Below are 6,996 nucleotides of genomic sequence, written 5' to 3'. Positions count from 1 at the left end.
TTCTATATTAATATAATCTTTTCATTCTCTAACTTTCATTTAATTAAGTTTCTATTGGATATTGTTGATTGAAGTTGAGTCTGAGATATGTTATCGAATTTAGGAGTTTAATTGTTTTCTTAACATGATTCTTTATTTTGGTTTAATTGTAACTTTGCTCGAGGACGAGCAAAGAGCTAAGTGTGAGGTGTTTGATAATTGTGTATTTTATGCACAATCAGGATTGTTTTTGCCTTAGTTTTTATTAGTTTTGAGTAATTTTTACTAGTTTTTCATTTAATTTTAGTTTATTTATGAATTTTAGGTTATTTTGGGGGAATTTGGAAAGTTTTGGATGAAGGCATAAAAAGGCAGAAACCTGCACTAGCAGATGCATGTTCATGGAGGTGGTGATGCACATTAGTCCTAGAGTCTCTCTCTACGTAGAATTTTGAAGATAAAAATCCACATGGGCAGGTCCATGGTACTGTAAATGGTCATGTGGGAAAGGCAGAATTTTTAGTTTTCTTAAATTGCTTAGGATGCCTTATTCTCTTTCCTATTTCACTTAGGATTTGTATTTAGGAAATTCTATTATTTACTCTACTATATAAAAGACATATTATTAGTATTCAAGAACACTTTACTACTTTTGGAGAGATTCATCTAAGTTAGAGAGTTTTCTTCTTCTTCTTCCTTGAAGACTCAAAACTCCATTGGAGAGGAGATCAACCTCGAGAGAACACACAATCCAGAGTTTGATTTTATTTTATCATGTTTTCTTCTAATTTCAGTTCTTGCTTTCTAGGTTTAATTACGGAGTAGATTTCTTTTGCTACAGAAAACATGGACCCTAAACTATGATAGGTATTGATTTTGGTTAATGATATCGAAGTTAGTTTTATGAAAAATCATTGAGTTTAATGCTTGCAATAATATTTTGTTGATTGCATTCCTTAATGATGTGTCAAATAAAGAAGTTAAGGTTTTCAATCAATTGGATTTCAATGCATGATTATTAGGGTTTTGTATAATAAATTTGTTCGAATAGATAATCTGAAATTGACCTGTAGCATCTATTCATGTCCTTAAATAAGGTCGAATAATTGGGTTAATTATATGCAGATTTCTATAGAAGTGTCTGAATAAGAGTTTCATTTAAATCTGAAAGGTTATGTCCCTGAATAAGGTTAACTAGGCTTTAGGATTAACCTGCCAATATTAACTCAGAATTCATTATCAAAATTAATATCTAGGTAAGTTTAAGGGGATTGTAGATCCTAACATTGTTTTACTGATTGATGTATCTTTAATTTATTGTGGTTATTTAAGTTTCTGCAAGTTTATTTTGTTTGTTATTTTACTTTAATATACTCTCATTCAACTATCACTTCTCAAATAACAATTTTTAGTATAATAATTAATTTATGAAATCTGGTGTTTGTGGGACGATATTCGAGTTCTCATATCTGTATTACTGATACGATTAATGCACTTACTAGTATTGTCTAGGACGCATCAGTAATCATCCTAAAGATCCAAGAAGCAATCCAAACAAGCTTCAAGGGGTAACTCAACGAGCAAATCATCACTTCCATCATGTGAAGAGGGGGCATGGATTCAGGTGAATTCCATAAACTCAGTAAGGAAAACAGTTTTTAAACTACACAGCTAAGATTTAGGTGATTAACTTTTAGAATAAATGTCATTCTCAATTAAATAACTTATCTAAGAAGTCTCCACAGGATGAGCTCAATTTAAATATTTAGAAAAGACCATTATTGTTTTTAGAAAAACATATGGAAATCATCAACATATTGAATAATAAAGGCAGAGAAACTATAGAGTCAATCATAAACAAACATTGCAATAGAAACTAGTTGAACAAACTAAGAATATAATAAGATTAGGATAAATTAGAAGAACCATCATATAAAATCACTATAGAATATCAACAACTATCCTAATCATGTTTGTGTTTTATTTAAGTCTTTTACCAACCTTTGCGTAAAGCCGTTTCAACATATATCCATTGAGGGCAGAGGGGATCCCTAGCTACCACAGCGAATGACTAAAACCATATTGAGTCAGTTCTATATCATGTTGGATATAATCTATGACCATGGCTGTACGTCGCCACTATGGCTGTACATAACCACTCTTGTAAGAGGAAATGCAGATCATTTACAAGGAGCGGTTCACCAATATTTCATATTCAGAGTAATGAGAGACAGAAACCCCTTAGAGATAACAACTAAAAAAAATTTCATTTTTTTCTCTTTCATATTCGATGTACAATCATTGACGCAGGAGGGTATGGGGAAGATTGAACCAACTCCTGAAACTCACTCAACGTATGAAATACCGAAACTATAACCACCTAGAATAAACTCCTCCCTCTAATTGAATATACAATCATAAAAGAAAAGTAAAAACAAAGACTAGAAAATAAAACAGGAAATGAAAAATCTCACAGAATTACTAATAAGTTGATCCCTGCTCCTTAGCTCAATAAGACTTCTGAAGACTCCTGTTTCCTCAAATTGATTATCAAAGATTGTTTTTACATCCTAGGAGCAAAGGTCTATTTATAGCCTTTTTCGGACAATCTAGATGAGTACAAAATCTTGAGATAATTTAATAAAATAATATTCTAGATAAAATTCTATCTTAATCTAGAATATTACATAATAAAATAAATATTCTATCCCAAATAAATTAATTACATAATCTTAAGAGATATAATTATAATAAAATAATAATTAAAATAATCTAATGTTTATCCTATGTGAATTCCATGTAAAAATCATTTGGAAATTAATTTAGGCATGTGATATTTTTAATTTAAAACATGGGTAATTAAAAAGTGGTCCCAAAGCCTTTTAAATTTTAAAATAATAAAATAATTTAAATATTAAAAAAAGAGAAAGGGGGTCGGCTGTGTTTGGATTACATGGATAGGCTGGGCCAACTGGTCTGCACGGGCTGCGCAGGAAAAGCTTGCAGGAGTCGCGGATTAGTGGGCTTGGGTCATTTGGGCCGTCCACGGGCCTATTGTACAGGGCACGCGCGTTCGGCCACTTGGACTTGCGTGCGTGTTGTCAATTCTGCACAGGCTTAAAGGGCCAAATGTGTGGGTGCTCTTGGGCACTTGTACACGTGATCTATGTAGGCACATGGTCATGTTCGTGGGTCGTGCAGGCTAGGCCGCATGTCTAACATATGTGTGGACCTCCTTGCTTGCGTGTGGGCCTCCAAGTCTCTACATCGAGAAAGTTGTCTGTCTCTAGTTCTCCTGTGGGGTATAAAGTTGCCTTGACTTCTTCACCACAAGACCATGGAACACCGGTGGATGTGTGGGCCAAGCATTCTATATCTGCATTACAACACATGTGTACCCTATGGGTACCCAAAACCCAGAATACATTCGGGCTTTTTTCTTGTGTTGGGAATTTGGGGCTGAGTCATTCCTTAGTAGTAAGGCCTGTTATCTTTCAGATTTCTGACAACTTCTGATGTCGTCTCTTCCTAGGTTAAAAACTTTATTTGGTGGATTTGGCCTCACTGTTTGATACTTGGTGGCCAATAGAGTAGCTTAGAGTATTGTTACCTCATAATTGCTTTCTGTTGTTTCCTAGAAGCTCATCTATATTTGCTTGTTTCTTGGACTCGTTTGATTTAGGTGCGGTTTCAACGGGTATCGCATCATCCCCCCTTATTCGAGAGGATTCATCTTTGAATCTATAGAGACTATATACTTTTCATCTAAGGATAATGAGGACAAAGGATTTACTAAACATCTAGTGGGGTGCTCGGGTTGTTTTTTAATGAAGAAATAATTTTGGTCCAGATATAGATTGTGATCCTTTTTCCCTTATCTCGTAGCAAACTCCTTGTATGACTTTTTAAATTTTTTTTTTTATCATCATAAGTGTCCCTTCTTGACAAAGATGTTAAAACATAGGTGTGGTTACCCATTCGGATAGAGTACTGATTCCTTTCACCGGCATGGCTGACGTTTTGATCATATTGTTAGGGCCTTCCTAGTAACAGAGTGTCCTACTTGCATGGGAACTACATTGCACAATATCTCATCAATGTAGTCATGAATAGAGAGTGGGACACATACCTGTTGGGTGATGTTGATCTCTTTGCTGTCATCCAACCAATGCAACTTATAGAGAGTAGGGTGTTGTTTATATGTCAACCTTATGCGATCCACTAGCAAGGTACTAGCAACATTAGCACAACTACCTCCATCAACTATCATACTACAAACTGTTTCGTTGGTCAGGCATTTGGAGTGGAAAATAGTCTCCCTTTGACTGTTGCCTTCGAGCTTAACTTGTATGTTTAGTGCTTGTTAAGCCACAAACACATCTCCCTATACTAATCGAACTATACTCTCGGCGTTAACTAGTGGTAGATCTTCTTGCTCATCACTTTTCTCGTGGTCACTGATGATATCTCCATCATCTCGGATAATCATGGCACGTTGATTAGGACATTTAGTGCAATATGTCGCACTCTTAAGCACTTGAAACATTTAACAGTGCTTTGGCGAGTTGCTAGTGCCTTAGGATTAACTATTGGATTTCCAGCGAGTTGTTTTCCTTACTGGCATCCACTTTCTTACCTTTGTCCCTTCGAGCCCATTTTTGATTTCCCTGGGGAGCAATATTGACATACCCCCGATTAGTTCCTCTACTATTCAATTGTCTTTCAATCTTGGTGGCCTTATGCACCATCTCGTCTAGGTCGACATAGTTTTGGAGTTCAAGGATGTTGGTGATATCCTTGTTTAGACCCTCCAAGAACTGAGCCATGGTGGCTTTCAACCTTCTTCAACTCGAGTCCTAATCATGGTTATCTCTATTTCCTTATAGTACTCTTCCACTGACTTAGAATCTTGGGTTATGCATTGCAATCTCAGGTTCATATCCTTCTCAAAATGAGCTGGCACAAACTGCTTCCTCATGATGGATCTTAATTCTCGCCATGTGGTGATAGGTAAGTCTCCATCTCATTCTTGGAGAAGACCTAATTGATCATACTATACTAAGGCATAATTGGTAAACTCCAGGGTGGCCAACTTGAGCTTTTTCTCTTCACTATAGTTACAGCAGCTGAAAATACGACCGACCATCCATTCCCATTCGAGGTAGGGTTCGGGGTCATTCTTCCCTTGAAAAGCTGGTACTTGAAACTTTAAGTCATGGAGGTGGAGGTCTGCCTCTTCACGACATCCTCCATATTTGTCACCAACATCGTCACCACACAATCTTGTCTCGTCGCACACTATTTGGCATTGAGCACGACTATTGTGCTCGCCTTGTTCTTAACGATCCATACAGGCAGCCATGTTTCCCAATTGGACACTTAACTGGATGAACATGTTCGTGACTCTTTCTTCTAAGGTGGTTGGTCGGCTGTTGGTGCTTTGGTGAGATATTGCAGAGTTCTTGCAAAGATAAGAATTAGTGAAAATAATATCTCTCCCTCACCTTCGCTTGTGTTGAGCTCGCAATCCCTTGATTGACAGCTTCGTTTATCGAGTTGAGCATTTGGAATTGGAATCGCTTGAATCAGGTTTGCACGTTAGTCCTTATGACATAACAAGGTACCCTAAAGGATTCTAATTTCTACTAAAGCTCAGAAACAAGCACAAAAAAAAAAAAGAAATAGTGTGCCTCTTGCATGTTAAGAAACTAGTGACAATTAGTCGCTTAATAATGTAATGGAACAAGTGAAAAATAAAAAACGAAACTTAGATCACAAAAAATGACAATTTGGACTGACGTGTAGGGATCCAATCAATCCCACTAGATATAATCGACAGGTGTATCTTCGTATAATACCCTTAACTTTTTGGCTATGCTCTATGACCGATCAAGTTTCTTTATGCAACATTGATGCAAATTACAGAAATGCAATTCAAAAATTACATGTGGATAGTGTGTGGAATGAAAACAAAAGTTTTCGCTAACACCAGTTAGGTAACTTACTTTACCTTCAATTTCTCAATGGATTTTTTGTCACCAATTAGGTGGCTATTCTTCTTTTGTGATGCAAAATGCAAACAATCGGCCAATTGCCTTATGGGATGCAACTGGGTTATTTTTGGTATTTTTGATATATATAATTTTTTTTAATAATAACATGAACTGCTTGAATTGTACGGATAGATATGAATTTAAGCAAGATGCAATACGAATAAATCAAAATTAATTTGAATTGTGAACAAAATGCTAAATCAAATAAAGATAGATTTGGATTTCTAGGAGCGAAAACTCTGATACAAGATGATGAGGGAACACCCCGCCCATCATTATGCTAAAATGATTTGAAAATCCTATTTATTCGGGCCTTTGGCCACGTTAAACTTAATTAATTTACATTACTTAATATTTATCATAATTTGTAATTTTAGTTGTTTTTTTATTTATTTAAATTTTATTTTATTTTAATTAATTTTCCTTTATTTTATTTAAATTAAATATGAAAATTGAGAAAAAAATTAGAAAACAGCGAATTGGAAAGAAAATCCCGCGAGGAGTTTGAATGCCTGTGCGAGTGCTGGACACTATGTGCGCACAAATATTCGTACAGTGGCCACGGGATGTGCGCACAGCACGCAAATCCCCTCCGCACGCACGCACGCATGGGACGTGCGCACAGCATGCACAACGCGGGGTCAAGACCTGCGTGTGTCCTATCCCGCATCTTGTCGCACGCAGGCAGGCTATCCACGTGTCACCTCGCTCACGGATAGGCCCTGTGCGCATGAGGCCCGCACGTAGTGCACAACACGCCTAGGTCCTGGGAGTGTGAGAGGAGGCTTGTGCGCCTGCAGGCTAGCCTGCAGCGTGCCGGCTGGAGAACTGCCACCTCGGGTAGTGCACCGTCGTTGCTGGTGGAGAAGGCCCTCCTCCCTTGTTTTTTGTGCTGAGCATTTTTGTCACCTCTGTCTTCACTAAATTTTTCCACTTGGCGCGAATTCGACGGTTCTAGAACTCT

This window comes from Carica papaya, chromosome 3 (assembly GCF_054855325.1).
Source record: "Carica papaya isolate Zhongbai chromosome 3, ASM5485532v1, whole genome shotgun sequence".
In the NCBI taxonomy this organism is placed as follows: Eukaryota; Viridiplantae; Streptophyta; class Magnoliopsida; order Brassicales; family Caricaceae; genus Carica; species Carica papaya.
The sequence above is the reverse complement of the archived record's forward strand: the minus strand, read 5'-3'. Positions refer to the sequence as shown.